Source organism: Castor canadensis, chromosome 5 (genome assembly GCF_047511655.1).
Source record: "Castor canadensis chromosome 5, mCasCan1.hap1v2, whole genome shotgun sequence".
NCBI lineage: Eukaryota > Metazoa > Chordata > Mammalia > Rodentia > Castoridae > Castor > Castor canadensis.
Window position 1 is genome coordinate 103,269,089 of NC_133390.1, and position 19,137 is coordinate 103,288,225.

Sequence of the window (19,137 nt, forward strand, 5' to 3'; positions counted from 1 at the left end):
TCATTTCCTTGAACAGCATCTGATAACACCTGAATGCTTCTTGAAGATCTTTCATAAAATGATAAATTTTCCCTTGTCTAAATTGTACTCTACTTCTATGAAAGATAATTTATATTATACTTGAAATAAAGACAAATTTAGAGACAATTAAGTAAAAAGCTGATACCAAATTAGACACCTGGATTTGAATGCTGTGTCCTCTACTTATTAGCCACATGATTTTGAACAAATGTCATATGTCTCCAGTCATTTGTTTCCCAATCTTAATTTTAAGCTTATAGGTTGCTCGTGATGAGTAAATGAAGACATACCAGTGGCAGAGTTCAACTAGATAAGTTGTTTAACATGGTATGAATTCTAGTTATTTTATTTACAGAGGGTCCTTTCCATATGGTGAAAGTTTAGTTCACATTCAGCTTACATAAAGTCTTAGAAAATAAATTTTCACTATTGAAAATATCAAGTTGCAGGGTGGGGGATGGAGGTTGCCCAAACAATGTATGCACATGTGAGTAAATGCAAAAATGATAAATTATAATGCAAATAAAAAAAAAGAAAATGTCAAGTTACCTCTAATATGAAACAATAGTTATAAATAAAAGTAAGGTATGTATATATGGAAATAATACTAAATATTTTGTTATATCTAACTATTAAAACTCTTATCCAATTGAGAAATTGCTACTGTTGTTAATGGTGCTGTATTACTAAATTTTATCCTTCAAAAAAGAGTTAGGAAAGAAATACCCATTAAAATGATTTTGCTATATTACACTGCTAAGTGCTGGAGCAAAAATGTTTATATGTAATGTGAATAATATTGAACATAGTAAAATAGGGTTTTTGGAGGATTTACTGTGTGCTACCAGTTGATTTACATCTTAAATAGTAATTAATTTAAAATTCATTCCAAACTCTTGGGAGAGAAATTGTTATTATTATTATTATTTCATTTTATAGGTAAAGAATAGAAGTGTCAAGAGTTTATATTACCTGGCTAGAGTCACACAACTGGGAAAAGACAGAGTCCAGGTTAAAAGTCAGCATAGCCCATTTACATCCCAGAGCCAAATCTTTGATTTTGACCTTATCTCGATACTCTCCATGATTCCGTTAAAACATATTATTCCACTTTTAGATCAAAATTTTCTGATCTTTGGCCATTTCAGCTATTCATATTCCTTTATATTTGCAAATCCATGTTTTTGGAGAAGAAAAGAGAAAAATGCCTGATTCTATGTCTCTCACTACCTAAATCTTGAAATCTCAATTTCTATTTTGAGTGAAGCACCTCCCAGTGTCCTTTAACCTATCTCTAGTAAGACCCCACTTGGTGGTAGAAAGATGAACACTTCACACACTCCATTGCTAGCCACTGCCATCATTTTCATTCCAGGAGAAAGGTAAAATCAAGTTTTCACTTTACATATCCTAAATGAATCTTCTGCTCTCTTCTCTCAAGTCTGACTCTTTGATATACTTAACTCTTCATAGTATCAGCCAATATGAATGAGACTATTATCACTGCAGCCCACACCACTTACACTCTCAGCAGTCTGAAACCTGTCTTATTATTTATAAAAAAAATTATTAGTTTTTCCTCTTCTTTTTTGATTATTTGCTTTTCTGTGTAGACTTTTTATATCATACTGATCAGCATAAAATGTACTACAATTATTCATTCTATTTTATGCAATTTTGTTTTTGTTAGTTTTTATATTTTTCTTATAATATCTCTCCATTTGACATTAAATTTATTTCATTTATCTTGTCCTTTCCTATCTTTTTTCTTATTTCTTTGTTTTATTGATGTTGATGAGATGGGCTCTCGCCACAGGGGTCAGGCTGGTTTGAGGCTGTCAGTCTTCCTGTTCAGCTTCCCAATTTCGGAAATTGTAGACTTGAGCCTCCATACACAGTTTTTGTTGTTTTGGTGATACTGAGATTTGAACTCAGGGTCTCACACTTGTTAGGCAGGTACTCTACCTCTTTAGCCACTCTGCCAACCCTTTTTGTGTTGGAAATTTTGAGATAGAGTTATTTTGCTTAGGTGGCCTTAAACCACAATTCTGATCTCTGCTCCCCAAGTAACTAAAATTATAGGAATGTGCTACATCATTGCCCCACAGTTTTTATTTAGTTTTTAATCTTTTTTTCCTGAATCCTTGTCCTCTTCCCTCTCACCCCCCAACTTTTTAATTCTTTTATCTTCAACTGGATCAGTTTTCTCTCTTATTTCTTCTTTCTCTTTTTTCTTTCTACAACACATGTTTTCTTTCCTTGCTTTTGGTTGTTCATTTGCTAAGGGATTTTTATTTCTCATTTTATCATTATATCTTCCCTTCCTTGTTGTTACCCTCATCTATTTCTCTTTTTCTCTTTTTTGTATTTATTCTCTTTAGATTTTCTCTACTTTAAAATTTTATTATTCCTTCCTTTATTAGCGAATGTCTTATTAGTTCAAATAATATTATCCTTACTTTTTTCTTTCTAATGTTATTATAGTTGTGGTGGTAATTTGTTTTTACTTTATTATTGTTTTCTCTCAATTGGTATGTCTAGCAGGTGTGGTTGCTACTTCAGTTAATTTTCTTCACTCTCAGTTATGTTGAGAATCAACCTTGTTACCTTTAGCATGTTGAGAGTGTGTGTGATTACTGAGCAACAATTCCATTCTAATGGTGAAAAACTTCACTCAGCCCTAAAGAATTTAGCCTCTCCTGAAGAATGCAAATGCTTCAGCTGAACTGATATACTAGAGTAAATCTTCCAGCCAATAACTTGGATCCAGATACACAAATCCCAGTGCAGAAACACAAGAAATATTGTGGGAAAAGGCAACATGCTTCCTCCAAAACTTAAAAGTTTCAAAGTAATAGTTTCTAAGGTTAGTGATGTCAATGAAATCCTGGACAAAAAGTTCAAAAGAATGACAAGAAGAATGATCAAAAGAGGAGGCAGGGCATAATGGTGGGTTACAGACAGCCACCCTTTTGAGTCTATGGATAATATGGGTCAGGTAACACATGAGAAACTATTTTCTGAAGAGAGAAAGAATGGAAGAGCATTAACATTCACAAAAGAGGAAGAAGGAAGGCAGAAAAACCACAGAGATGTGGAGGCAATAGTTTCAAGCCCTTCCCTGGCTTCTGAGGAGAGTGAGGGTAAGTTGAAGATACCATCACAAGGGAAAAATGAATGTCTCTGACAAGAGATGCCAATTTTCACTGAAATTATACACATGTCCCATAAGTCTTATGCTCAGTGAATAAATTTGTGAGATAGAGTCTGGTCAAGTGTGGAAGGTTAGTCTTGGCAAAAAAAAAAAAAAAAAAAAGATATTCTGTCACTCCCCTTATCTTGGAGGGCAATAGTACAAAAGAGGACCCACTGTTCTCAAAAAAAGATACTTTGGGGTCTTGAACATGGTTTAAATAAACAGCTGAATGAATTTAAAAAGAAAATGCAAGATATGAAGGAGGAATTTAATAAAAATATAAACATTTTGACAAAATAATTATTTTTAAATCCTGGGAATGAAAAAATAAGTAAAGAAAATAAAAAACTTATTTGAAGGCTTTACTAATAGAATGGAACAAATTGAAAATAGAGTATAAAGGACTGAAGATAAAGTAGAGAATTTAGGTGAATCACACAAAGGCCAATAAAAATAGAAAGAAAATATGAATGGAGCATGAATGACCTCTGAGACACCACTGAAAGACCAAATCTATGAATCATGTCTATAGAAGAAGAGTAGATACCATCTAATGTTTCAGAAAACATATTTTTTAAAAAAAATAGTACACAAATTCCACAATATTGAAAAAGATACTGCCACCAAGGTACAAAAGGCATTCAGAACATCAAAAAGGCAAGGTAAAAATTAAAAAAAACCCCAGTAGACATATTTTAGTTAAAACACTAAATGTACAGAATAAAGAATGAATATTGAAAGTTGCAAGGGAAAAGTGACAAATCACAGATAAAGGCAAACTCATAAGAAATACAGGAGATTTTTCTGCAGAAACTCTAAAAGCAAGGAAGACATGGAAAGATATCTGAAAAATTAACTGTCAATCTACATTAATTTTTTACACATAGCCTTCATAACTAAAGAAGGAATAAAAACCTTCCATGATAAGCAAAATTAAAGGAATTTATGACCACTAAATGAGCACCTCAGAAGATATTTAAAGGAATACTATACAGAGAAGAAAAATGCAACCAATAAAATACAAGAATGAATAAATATCACTTGATGATTAGACTATCAAATGAAGATTGAAAAAGAAGCAAACATGACAAAAACAACAAAATTATAGGAACTACGGCAGGCTTTTCAATATTAATACTGAATGTTAATGGTATTTTCTCATCAAAAATATTGATTGCCAAATTGGATTAAAATTAGAGATACAATTATTTGTTGTTTACAAAAAAGTGCATTTCACTGACAAAGAAAAACATCTTAGGATGAGAGGACAAATGAAGATTTTCAAGCAAATTTACCAAAAGAGGGCAAGAGTCCTACAGTTATATTTGATAAAACAGACCTGAAAACAAAATTAGATAGAAGAGATAAAGAAGGTCACTTCATATTAAGAAAAGGAATAATCCATCAACATGAGATAGCAATGGTGAGCAAATATGCACCAAACCTTGGTGCATTCAATGTCATCATATAAACATTACTGGACTTCTAAGCAGAAATAGACCTCAACACAATAATAATGGGATGTTTTAATGCCCCACTTGAAAAATGTGCAAATAAACTTCAGAATTAAATGACATTATAGACCAAATGGACTTAACAGACATTTATAGAATATTTCATCTAGCAGATACACACACATTTTTCTTAGCATCCCATGGCCCTTTCTGTGAAAGATGCCATATTTGAATGTATATTGTAAGTCTCAGTAGATATTAAAATTTGAAATATTCACCTGTATTCTATAAAATTGTGTTCTAATGAAATAATAAATCAAACCAAACAAAATGACTGAAAATAGTCAAACACATGATGATTAAACAATACTTGGTTGAATAACCAGTGGGACATTAGAGAAATAGGGAATCAAAAATTTCTAGAAATGACTGAAAATGAAAACGTTATATACAAGAGCCTCTGGGAGACAGCAAAGGCAATGCTAAGAGGAAAGTTTGCATGATGAGTATCTACATTAAAAAATAAAGATCTCAAATAAATAACAAAATAATATGTTTAAAGATGCTAGAAAAACAAAAAACAAACACCAAATTAGCAAGCAAAAACAAATGTTAAAGATTAGGGCAGAAATTGCTGAAATATACATTAAAAATCAACACAAAGAATTAGTGAAATAAAAAGTGGATTCTCTGAAAAGATTAAAGTGATAGATAAAACTCTAGCCAAAATGACTAAAAGAATGACAGAAAAGTTTCAAACTAATAAAATTATAAATAAAAAAGGGATCTCACGATAAATACCAATGAAGTTACAAAGACCTTTGATGAACATAGATGCAAAAATTCTCAATAAAATATTTGTGAACCAAATTCAATAATATTGAAAAGATCATAAACCATGATTCAAGTTGGTTTCATTCCAGGGGTAAAATGATGATTAAAATCATGCATATTAATCATTTTAATGCAAGATATAAACAGAATCAAGGACAAAAACCATATGATCATCTCAATAGATTAGAAAAAGCATTTGACAAAATTCATCATTTTTTCATGATAAAACAAAGCTATGAAGAACCTAGGAGTAGAAGGAATATATCTCAACATAATAAAGGTTATAAATGGTTATATATAACAAACCTATAGCCAACATCTTATTAAATGGAAATGAAACTGAAATCAGTCCCTCAAAAGTCAGGAATGAGAGAGGGGTGTCCATTCTCCCCACATTTTTCAATAGAGTAGTAGAATTCTTAATCAATACAATAAGGTAAGGAAAAAGTTTAAAAAATTCAAATAGGGAAGGAAGAAGTAAAATTATCCCTATCTCAATATGATATGATCTTACATGTAAAATCCCTAATGATTCCACAAAAAGAAACCTTGTAGATCTGACAGACACTTTCAACAATGTAGCTACATATAAATTTAACATACAAAGAATGGTAGCTCTTTATTATATACCAACAAGTTAGGAAAACAATTCCATTCATAATAGCTTCAAAAAATTAAAATACTTTGGAATAATCTTAAACTGAAGTGCTGAAAATCCTCTACAATGAAATCTATAAAACCTTGAAGAAGATACTACAAGATGGAAAGATCTCTCATATTCATGTATTGACAGAATGTTTTGAAATGAATAAAATATAAAAGCAATGTATGGATATAGTGTGATTTCTATAAAATTCCCAATGTCATAATTCACAGATATAAAACACACAGTGAAACATATAAAACCATGAGAAGCAAAAGTAATCCTAAGCAAAAAGAGTAACACTGGAGGTATCATAATCCTGGATTTTGAATTATACTACAAAGCCATAATAATTTAAAAAAGCATGGTACTATCATAAAAACTGAAGCAAAACCAATGAAACAAAATAAAAGACCCAGAAATAAAACCACAAGGTTATAGCAATCTGATTTTTGACAAAGGAGACAAAAACATAAATTAAAGAAAACAATATCTTCAATAAGTGGCTGAAAAATCTGGTCAAGTACACACAGAAGACTGAATGTAGACCCTTTATATCTCACACTAATGAAAGTCAATTCAAACTGGATTGAACATCCTAATGTGATATTTGAAACCTTGAAAGTAGTACAGAAAAGCATAATGGAAATACTGGAAAATATAGGCACGGATAATTATTTTCTTGATAGGCCTCCAATTATGCAAAAATAAAAGCAGAAATTGATAAATATAATTACATCAAATTAAAAGCTTTCTGTATATCAATGGAAACAATTATCAGAATCAAGAAACATCCAACAAACTTGAGAGTTTTCACCAACTATTCAATAGAAAAAAAGTGTAGTATCTAGAAAATATTTTTTAAAAGTTCAAAAAATGAACATCAAAAGAACAAATAATTCAATTAATAAATGGGCAAATGAATTGAGTGTATAATTCTCAGAAGAAGTGCAAATGGCTAATAAATACATGAAGAAAGTTTCAATATCTTTAGCTATAAAGCAAATGCAAATCAAAACTTACCATGATTCCATCTTACCTTGATCAGAATGGCTATCAACAAGAAAACAAAAAACAGTGAGGACGTGGGGGAAAGGAAAACTTTTAGATTGATATTGGAAATGTAAATGTGTGCAATTACTGTGGAAAGCAGTTTGGAGTTTCCTTAAAAAAGGAAAAATAGGCCTACCTTATGACCCTGCATAGCACTCTTGGGCATATTTCTGAAACAGTGTAAATCAATATAGGAAAGAGGTACCTGCCCACCTATGTTTATAGCAGCATCATTTCCAATAGCCACAGTGTGGAATCAGCTTAGGTGCCCAACAACTGATGAGTGGATAAAACAAATGTGGTTTAAATACACCATGGAGTATTACTCAGTTATAAAGCAAAATGAAACTGAGTAACTTGCAGGAAAATGGATGTAACAGGAAATTTTCATGTTGAGTTAGATAAGCAAAGCTCAAAAAGGCAAATCTTATATGATTACAAACATTTGTGGAATCTAGACCTAGAATAATGATGAGGATGATGATGATGAGGAGGAGGAGGAGGATAGTAGCAGTATTGGGGCTTAGGTGTAAAAGGTAAAAGGTAGACTATTGTGGGTAATTACTGTAAGGTGAACAGGGTACTGGGGGTAAAGAAGATTAAAGTATGTTACACATATATGTACAAATATGTACATATTAATAGATATACACATAGATGATAGATAGATAGATAGGTAGATAATTAGTATAATGAAAGGGATCTATGAAGGAGGAATATCACAGTTTGGATGAATGTGTTCAAAGTATACCATACACATCTATGAAGCCCTATAATATTCTACTATATATTAGTATATTAATGTATACTAGTAAAAACATTTTTAAAATGTAAGTAATGTGTAGCAAAAATAGAACAAAAAGAACAATCAAGGAGGACATGAATAAAACCTGAGTGAATTTAAAGAGAATGTAAAGAAACAGCTAAATGAAGAAATTCTGAAGAAAATTACATTAAAATTTTTGAAATGCAAAGCTCAGTAAGTCACTTAAAAACTCAGATTAAAGCTTCATCAATAGACCAGGTCAAGTGGAGGATGGTATGTTAGGGCCTGAAGACAAGGTAGATAAATATAAGCATTCACACAAAAATAAAGTGTCAAGAAAGTACCAGCATACATATGATATCTCTGTAATATCATTAAAAGAACAAGCTTAGGAATCATGGGCATAGAAGAAAGAGAAGAGGTACAAGGTAAAGACATAGAAAACATATTCAATAAAGTCATAGCATAAACTCTCCCAAGTCTCGGGCAAGATATGGATATCCAGGTATGAGAATTTTAGAACAACAAATAGACAAACCAGAAAAGAGCTTCTCCACATCATATCATAGTTAAAAGATCAAGCATACAGCACAAATAACAATATCACATGTCATTCTAAAACTGTTCAGAGACATGGTAGGTAGATAGAAGGGAGAATGAGGTGATAATGGAATGAAGGCATTTACTGAGAGTTGGTTCTTATAGGTCTCAGACGAGGCTACATGTTATTTGGAAATAAGGAGAGCCTAATTAAGGAACTACAAGGAATATAATTTAAGGAAATATATATACTATAATTTGAGATTTTAATAATAAGAGATTATATAAAATATGCATGAATAAGGTCATCATATATTTAACAGTGAAGCTACTGAAAATAACTTTCCTCAATTATATATAAATTAATATATAACTAGGATTGATATTTAATATACTTTAAAAAAGCAGAACAAAATGGCCAAAAGAAGTTGATACAGGCCAGACTATCCAATCGCAGCATATCACTATCAGACCTGTATTCAACAATATTTTTCCTAATAGATGTCATCTTACTTTTACTTTTTCAGAAGTCTATGGGATAAATTCAGAGCCCATCCATGAAGAATTAAATACTTAGTATTCAGTATCTTCTTTATTTAGCTATTACATTCTTCCCCTCAGCCAGCTGTTTAGTCACCTACTTAGATTTTGAATTTTCAGCAGTTTTTAATAACGCTGACTTTTCAGAGTTTTTACTGTAATTTAAATTACATTTTTCACCAATATATCTTTTCAGCATTGTGGTGTGCTCAGTGATATTAAGAAGTATAATTGCTTGTTGGCTGAAAATGCATGGTTCAATAAATATGAAGATGGTTTTCCTCTGCCCTCTCAAAAATAGCTTTTGAACTCAACTCACGAATATATAATAGATTTTCAAAATAGTTTACCTATAATGAAATTATGTGTGAGGGTGTATGTGCATGTATTTATCTGTTGACTAACTATGTTTTAGTTTTCTATTGTAGATATAGATTGTAGAAATTTCTTCATCTTTTTTACTGTTCCCTGAAGAGAGCAAAGACTTCTGAACTGACCATAGCTGCAAACGTTTTTAAAAGAATAAATTTTTGTGTGAGCTAATAATTGGATCAAATGATAAAATTGTGAATTCAAATCTATAGAAAATCAAATTCATATTACTAAGTTCCCATTACTAATCAACCCCTCAAAATGTACTATAAAATGTGATTATCTTTCATTTATTCAATCATTCAAAAGATATTTCTTCAGCATTCACTCAAGCCAGACAGTGTTTTAGGTATCAATGCTAAACAAAAAGACAAAACTCCTACCCTCGTGTGACCCAGTAGGAGAGAACAGTGAACAAATGGATCTGAACACTCAGATTGTGAGAAGATGTTAAGTGTTATAAGGAAAAAGAAAGCTGGATAAGGGAGGTATATTAGTCTCTAGGATGTCATCTAATGATTTCAGTATCCTGTTTTTCTCAAATGTACATTACTTTGCCATAATTGTTTAACCCATACTGTAACTCATTACAGTAACTGAGTACAACATATGGAAGAGTTTTCACCAAAAGCATGCAGTAGAAATTATGTTATATTGTTTCCAAGATTAAGGTGGAAACAGACTCCAGCTGCTACTTACGTATGCCTTTTAGTAAGGGTGATTTGCTCTGTAGAAAGCCAATTGTCATCACATCTACACAGAAAGGGAACCTTCAGAGGGCTCAGGTGGCGAAAATCCAAAATCTTCAGCCAACAGCCAGTGAGGAGCTTGAGCCTGCTAACAATCACAGAAGAGATATCTGCCACATGTAGATCTGCTCCCAATTGAACTTTCAAGTGAGACTAAATTCCAGCTCAGAGCTTGTTCATACTCTCCTGAGACAACCTGGCCAGAATTCCTCAGTTAATCTGCTCCCAGATTCCTATCCACAGAAACTATTAGATAATAAAATGTTTTGGCAAAATTTATTATTCAGTAAAAGATAACAAGTACATGGAATATAGAGTGTAATACTAGAACAAAGATGTGTTTTATCTGGTCAAGTTTCATGAAAGTATTTGACTTTGATTATGCCTCAAAAATATTCTCCTGTACAATTAATAAAAATGTTTGAAAAATAATAAGCTTAATATCATTTTATATAACAGTTCTTTCATCAAATTTATCAGTTTTCTTTTTTAAATATAGCTAGGTTGACTTTTCTGATTCTAAAACTAATGTATAGTTCTATATAAAGTATAAATGTTACACAATATCCTAATAAACTCTATTCACTATACATATTCACACTTCTGTGACTGTTTTACCTGATTTTTCCACTGCTCATCAATTAATTTATGTCATACATTAATTATGTTGAAACCCTTCTTTTTATTTATTTTTTTCTATTTATTGTTGTATGGGGTAGTGGTACCTTGTGGCATTTCTACAGGTTCTTACAGTGTATAAAATATATCATATATGAATTCACCTCCTCAACTATTCTCCATTGTTCCTCCCTCCCCCAGTTCCTAGAATAGTTTCAATAGGCATCATTTTTGCATTTACTTACATGTGAATACATTGTATTGCACATATTCACCCTCCTGCCCCCTTTCCCCAACACTTCCCCACTGCACAGGTGCCAGCCCTCTCCCCTGGGCAGGACTTGTTCCACCCTCCTGTTCTCCTATTCTGTAGGAGAAAAAGGAGAGAAGATGAAATGAAAAGCATGACATTTTAGTTTGAGATAAAGGTAGCTACATGGGGAATTTCCTTGTGATATTTCCATGTATATATGTATTATAACCCCAAGTGGTTTATCTTCTCTAATTTTCTTCACTCTACCTTAATCTCTTTCTTATGGTGGTTTCAATCAGTTTAAGATTTCTGTATTCCCCTTCTAACAATTGATCATGTTGTATGTGTTACTGTCAAACTTCTTGTTTCATATATACTTTGAGAAGCTCATATATATATTCTTTCCAAGTGACCTACCTTACTTGGTTCTATAGAAGCATGGTATGATTTCAAGAATTCTGTCCTGATGGATATTTGAGTTAATTGTAATTGTTTTTCTATCACAGAAAATCCTTTACAAAGCTTTACCATTGTGACTTTAACAATATATAAATCATATTATTCATAAAATAGTGCACTTAAAAGTTGTTTCTTGAAAACACTGAAATATTAATTCAGTTGATCAATTTTCTTACATATTTAACAGTTGATTGCTTTTGTAAACATTTAATTAATAAGCTTGAGTAAAATTAAGGACAATTTAAAATGAAAATATTGTATCTTAAATGCTGTACTTTTCCTTAATAACAAGATATTAATTGATTGACAGTTTAATTAAAATATTAATGGATTTATAATTAATTTTTCACAAGTTTTTACCTGCACTCCCTTATTCAGTTCAAAGATAAAATCACTTATGGTGAATAAAATTAGAGCTACCTTAAGATATTAAGACAGACTGTCTAACAAGTTGGTTGGTAGACATTAGTGAGCATTATCTTTAAATGTAACCATGACAAATGGACTGTGTAAATTGAGACTGGCATCATCAAATATCTAATGACAGAAAAAATTGAAAATGATGTCCACTCTAAAACTTTTGTAAAAGTGGGAGAATTAGGCCCCTTCTTTAAACTCTTCAAATCATTGACTAACACCACAAAAACGTAAGCATTATTACAGAATTCTTTCTCATTTTCTGACATTGAATAAATAATCAACTGGTCTATCCAGGGAAGAGTCAAGTATATTTGAATGTATTTACACATTTCTCAACAATCTTCCAACTAGGCAATGACATAAGGCTAGTCTGGGCTTTTGGTGGGTGTCACTTTCAATCCTGAATTTGATGTATTTTGTTTGACCTTAAGAGAAATCAACTCCTGTCATGTTAAAGCACTGAGTTTTTAGGGTTTAATGTGTTACCATCATATTAAACTAATCCCTTGGCCTAATGCACAAGTAGCATACGTTTGTTTTGCATTTATTTTAATTACCAGGGATCTGTTATCAATACAATGTGAAAATTTTTAGATCCATGCCCTATTGTCAACTAACATTGTATTCTTTGCTTAATTTTAATCCACCCCCCGTACACATAAAATGAAGCTCTAAAAGCTAAGGTATTGAGAAACTATCACTAAACCACAGGAAATTGTTCTTGATTACTTATCCTACCTCATGGCCACAAACCACCATGTCCACTCCATAAAATCTCTTGATATATTTCCATTCTACTATTGTTGTGTGTGTTTTTAATTTATTTTAAATGGTTAGAGAATATCATAGAAGTATCATAGAGTATGATAGAAGTGTCTGTATAGATAAAAATAATAGGTCTTCTTTTCATTCAAGTAGCACTAAATATAATTCAACAAGCTTGAGGTTTAGACTGTTTTCCCTCAATATTCTATAAAAGCACTGACTTTAGAAATGATTCAAGTGTAAAATAATAGTTCACCTTTTCTCTTGGTAAAATTTTTAAGTATATTTTTATATGTCCCCATTTTGGTTCAAACAGAATTTTTCAGAAACTCATTCTCTTTCATAAACCAAACTTGTCTTCACCCTTCTTTATATATACTATCTCCCAGGCTGTTTAACAATGTCATCACTCACTGTGTTACTCTCTGGATTCTTTGCAACTTTTCTCTTCTTTAAAGTTTATAATATAAATCCCTCAAAAAATATAAACTGGATACAAATAAAAGACCTCTATGTGTACTAAAATACTTGCTGGCCAATGGCCCAGTACTATTTCTCCAAGTAAAAGTAAGGCCTGAGAGAGAGGCATTTGATAAATTAGATGGTTGGCTTTTAAAAAGTAGTGTTGGGCTGGGGCAGGGCTCAAACAGTAGAGACCACCACAAAAAGAAAGTAATGCCGAGGTTGTGGTGCTCAACCTCAGTATGCAAGTGAATTACAACCTGTTTCTGTTTTCCACTGTCTCAGAGCGAAGTTAAAATACATTGGTGTCTGACCATGATTTGGGACAGTGATTATAGCTGACTTATATTTATGCAGAAGACAAATTATCTAAGGTATAATTTTAAAGTATATTTTTATTCTATATAACTTGAATATTATTTTAACATTATATTACATTTTTACTTTTCATATATTGATTCACTAAATTTAGGTTTTTAATAAATGTACTTAGCCCAAATTCTCTCTCTCTCCAGCTTATTTGTTGAGATGGGATCTGGATAACATTTTGCCTGGTCTGGCCTTGAGCTACTATCCTCACTATCCCTGACTCTCAAGTAGATGGGGTCATAAAAAGCAGCTTATTTTATTAACATTTTGTGTTATGTATATTTTTATTATTTATTTTTATGGAGACATAATACTTGTTCATCTTTATGGTATATATTTTAGTAATTCAATGCATGCATACAATATGTAAACTTCTAGTCATTGAACTTTTTATGTTTAATATTTAATTTGAATTTTTATAAAAACCATAGCGTAGATATTATGCTTTGAGTTTCAATAAACTTAAAGCTATATGTTTTAACATGTTGGATAATTAGTAAACCCTACTAAAAGCCCTTACAGCAAGCTGCTTCTTAGCCTTGGATTACTTTATTACTCAGACCTGAAATTAGACGATTATATGCTATTTAGTAAGAGTTTTAGCCACTAATAATCCTATTACTTTATTCCTCCTAGAGTCTAAAATAGTGTTTTTCAATTTTTTCTTGCAAGAAAATTAGTTCCTTAATGTGTTTTATCAGGAACAGGCTCAAAGTTCAATTAAGTTTGGAAAGCAGGGCATGCTAAATATCACGTGATTTTCAATGTCTGTTAATATATTAAATAGTTGTGAAATAGTGAAGTAAATAAACCAGTTTAATTTCTTAGTAGTCCATTGAACTATGTAGTTGTGTGTGTGTGTGTTTGTGTATGTACAAAATCAGTTAGTATGATGTTGGAATTGCCCACACTATGTTCTGAGAAAACAATCCATTTTCTTTGTATGTGTGTGCTTTGTACTGGGTGAGGGTACACTGTGGCACCTAGAACACTTCTTACAACATGTCAAATACATCATACTTGAATTAACTTTCTCCACCATTCTCCTCTATCTCCCCTCCCTCTATTCCTGGAAAAATTTCAACAGATATGATGTTTCCATTTATACAGTATGTGTACACAGTATTTGCACCATATTCACCCTCCTTCACCATTTTCCCACCACCTTCTCCCTCCCACTGGTACCAACCACTCTACGTAGGACCCAATCTGCCCTCCTATTCTCAGCTTTTGTATAAGAAAAATAGAAAAAGACAAAAATGATATTTTTACTTGTTTAAGATAGCTACACAGGGAGTTTCCATGTGGCACTTCATGTATATATGTATTGCAGCTTGATTTGGTTCATCTCTCAAAAAGCTTCTCAACATCAAGACTGTTGATGTTCTTAGATGGAGAATCTTTTGATGGGGGAGGGTGTTGTCTGGTGTATTGTAAGATGTTTGGAGAAGTGCTGAGAAATAAGGTAAAATGGTAGAAGTTGTTAAATGTTCATAATGCTGGTTTGGGGGGCTGATGGGTCAGGGGAATGGAGTGTGGGGCTCTGTCCATTCTTAATGTTAAAGCAGTTTGTGAATATGAAACAACTTCATTTTATACTCAAAGAATGGAATATCCCTTTCTATCTCTTAAGCTTTATATTTTTGCCTGCCTTCTACCCATCACAAATTTTTAAGCCTTTTAATGAAAGCCTTTTTAATCCTGCACTTTCCACATTTCAGAAATGACAGCCAAACTTCTTTTGTTTATAAATTATGTAATCTGTGGAATTCTTTTATAGAAGCACAGAACAAAGATACTGTGTAAAGCATTTAGAACTGCACTGGACACTATATAAATTTATGTAAGTTGTATATGTATATATGTATATATGTATGTTACATGTATATATGTATATATGTATGTTACATATATATATGTTACATATATGTGTGTTTACTTTTAGTATATATTTTTATTAATGTGTATAACATATTTGTAATTTTTCACATATGTTTTTAAGATGTACATATTAAACTTATTTATTCATTGTATCACTGAGAGATTCTAAGGTCTCATATAGAATAGAAGAGAATGTGAGAGTCTCACAGTTGCCATGTAACAGGATAGCATTTCAATTATTATATTGTTTGGAAAAGGTTATGGTCTCAAAAAGGTAACTTTTATTCAGCATTATTACAGGGTATGCAATTGATTCCATTCGTTTCAGTGCAGGTAATAAGAGTCATAGATGATGAATCACTTCTAAATGAGAAACATTTTCAGCTTTAAAAAGTAATTTATGAGACTACATTCATGTCATGAGCAGAATAAAGAATGGCAAGAGATAGTAGCACTGCCCATTATTTACCAGCAGTTCCTCTTTCTTTTCTTTGGTATCTGTTACTCCAAGAAATGCTGTTTATTGGTTCTTATTTTTCTCTTTCATGTGAGAACAACAATTGCCAGGCTTCTCTGTACGAGGTCATGTTGGTCTTCCTCTTTCCCCTCCTCCTTTTTCTTCTGCTGCAATAAATTGTAAACACACACCACAGATTCCCAGTCAGGAACAAAGATCAAGATTACTGCTTCAACTAGGGATTATCTTTATAATTGTTTTGTTTCAGAAGACACTGTATAATCCCCAAAAGGAATGGTGACTTCTTGAGTCCCCAGTTGTTCTAATGAGACCACCATGGAATCAGTTTTTGAGCTAAAGCAGATTAGGGAATTTAATCAATCTCTTCATTTTACAGAAAAATAAACACAGGTCAAGGGATGTAATAGAGTTACAACCGAATTTAATTCTCTTTCTATCTGCTAAACATGCTATCATGGTTACTATGATAGGGACAAGTGTCCCCAAACTGTTAAAGGCTTGGTCCCAGCACAATGTGCTATTGCAAGACTGTGGAACCTTTAAGATATGGGGCATTGACTTGGTTTTCTGGTACTTGGGGGAATGTCCTTAAGAGGCATTGGGCTCCAGCCTCTTCCTGCTTCCCACTTTGCTTCCCAGGCATGAGGTGAATGTTTTTTCACTGCCGCATGTTCCCACCATGATGTGTCACTATAGCCTGAAAGCAATGGGCTCAACTGATTGTGTACTGAAACTCCTAAAATTGTGAGCCTAAAAGAAAATCAAACAAGAAAAATACCCTTCATTTTTATAAGCTAATTACCTCAGTTACTTGTTAGAAAACTGACTAGCACAATCGTCAAAAAATAAAATCACTGTAATCTTAATTAGAAAAAAACACAAGTTGCCTAAAGAAGCCATGTATCATAACAGGAAATGTGAAAAAAATGGGGAGAACAAAGGAAAAAGCTGGGGTACATGAGATAACTTAAAAGTATTTTTTTTCTGAAGAGAAATATCGATAATCCACACAGATAAAAATATTACTAGTAGCTTCACTTATCTTCCCTAAATGGTCAAATGTGTACAAACTATATCATGAGTCATTCAGTTGAATTCTAGACAATTGGCTTAAAAAGAAAGGACTTCCATGATCACAATAGAGGTATCTAAAATGTCTAAGGGACTTTGTTAATTTTTTTATCATGTATAATATTTGTACAGGGGATACATCATGATGTTTGTGCTTACAATGTATCTTAGATTTACCTCCTCCATCATTTTCCCTTTTTTGTCCCTTCCTCTTTTCTTGCAACAATTTCAACAGGTTTAATTCTATTATTTTCATATATGAATGCTAAATACATCCAACATATTCACTCTCATTCACCTTTCCTTATGCCCTCCCCATTCAGCTGATATCCACTCCAGGTAAAGACCTGTTTTACCCTCTTGTCCTTCATTTATTTAAAGTGCATACTGATAGTCCAACAGGGTTTCAACTTGGAACTTCAGAGCTGTATATGTTTTGCTTTAGTCAAATTAACACCCCCTTACTTATTCTTTCTCTAATCATGTTCACTAATATTCAATAGCTTATGATGTAGTAATGTTATATTATATTCATGTATAGATGGGTTGTTTCAATATTTTTCATTCTCTAACATTTTCTTTCCCTCTCCTACCTTCTAAAGTCCCTGAGACAGATCCACTAATATGATCTTTTCTCTCTCTCACTATACATGAGTTGTGTGTGTGTGTGTGTGTGTGTGTGTGTGTGTGATCATATATTTTTCTACATATACATTTAACTTACAGGTCTAGCTTCCATGAGGAAAAGCATACAACTCTTGACTTTTTATTTCTCAAAAAGCCCTTCAACTTTGAATGACACCAAGTATTGTATACAACTAGAGAGAATTCTAAGAGAAGTAAATAATTGCTAAACTTAAGAGTCTGCAAGTGAGCAAACTAATCAATGGGAATGTTCAAACAAAGAATCCATGTTTTAAGGATAAAATGCTAGGAATATCTTTTATATAATAAATAAATAATGGACACTTCATTCAAAGAACATCTAGAACCTTTTTCACTAAGATGATCTGATTCAGAGGATGTACATAGTTTATCTAGCAGGTAAATAGACAAAATAATCAATTCAAAGTGAAAAAGGAAACAGTTTGAAATCAAATGGCCCTGTCCTTTTCTCTACTTAAACAAATACCATTCTTATACCATTCTTTAAATTCTGTTCTAGCTCCATTGATGATTCACATTTCTGTCTGACCTCTAATTATATTAATATCATTGACAGTAATGTATAGTTCAGGCCTTAGATATACCTTTTAGGGTTTCACTGTTCCCATTTGTGAATGCTTTCAAACATATTATCAGTCACATTCCATCAGTCCTTGTGGTCTATTATATTCTGTCTTGCTTTCACACTTATCACTCATATCTATCACTCTCTTACTCTCATCACATTTTATTTTTATTAGCAATTTAATGTCTATCTCCTCCATAGGATTCTTTGAAAACAATAGTATTGATTCATTATTATTGTGTCTATCATATCTAGTACTGTGTATAGCTTATTGTGAGTGCTCAGCAAATATTTGTATATTAATTGATGATAAATGAGCAAATAAAAGCAAATGTCCTTCCTAGCAAGTTAGAATGGGACTTTTAAGTATCTTTTTTTCATAATATCCATATGCCAATACATATTTGTTATATACACATAACATAAAACAAATACTAAATATTACTTCACACTATCATTTAATTCTTAGTTCACTGCTTTCTTCTGTCGCACCATTATGCTACATTATGCTTTAATTTACATGCTTTATAGATACATCTATATAAAGTGAAGTAAATTTTAGAATTTATCATTTATAAAATTATTATTATTTATAGTCACATAAAGTCTTGAAATAGTTTATCTTCCAGGCTTCTATTAAAGGAACTCTAAAAATATAGAGATAAAGATCCAGACTTTAATGGATATTTAGTGTGAGTAGAAAATTTTAACAAAAACAGAAGTCAAGTGATGTCTTTCAAATTATTTTCATGTCACTTGTTATTCATTCATTCAAGAAACATTCATCGAATATCTACTTGGCAAAATATTCTATAGAAGCTGCTAAGCTAGGAAAATTTTTACTTTTCCTTTTTACTTCTATAAAATCAGCAATAGTAAGAACTGACACTTTTCTGGTATTTATATTTTGCCATTGTATCAATTTCCAAACATAAATCTTCTTATAAAATTATCACAGCAAA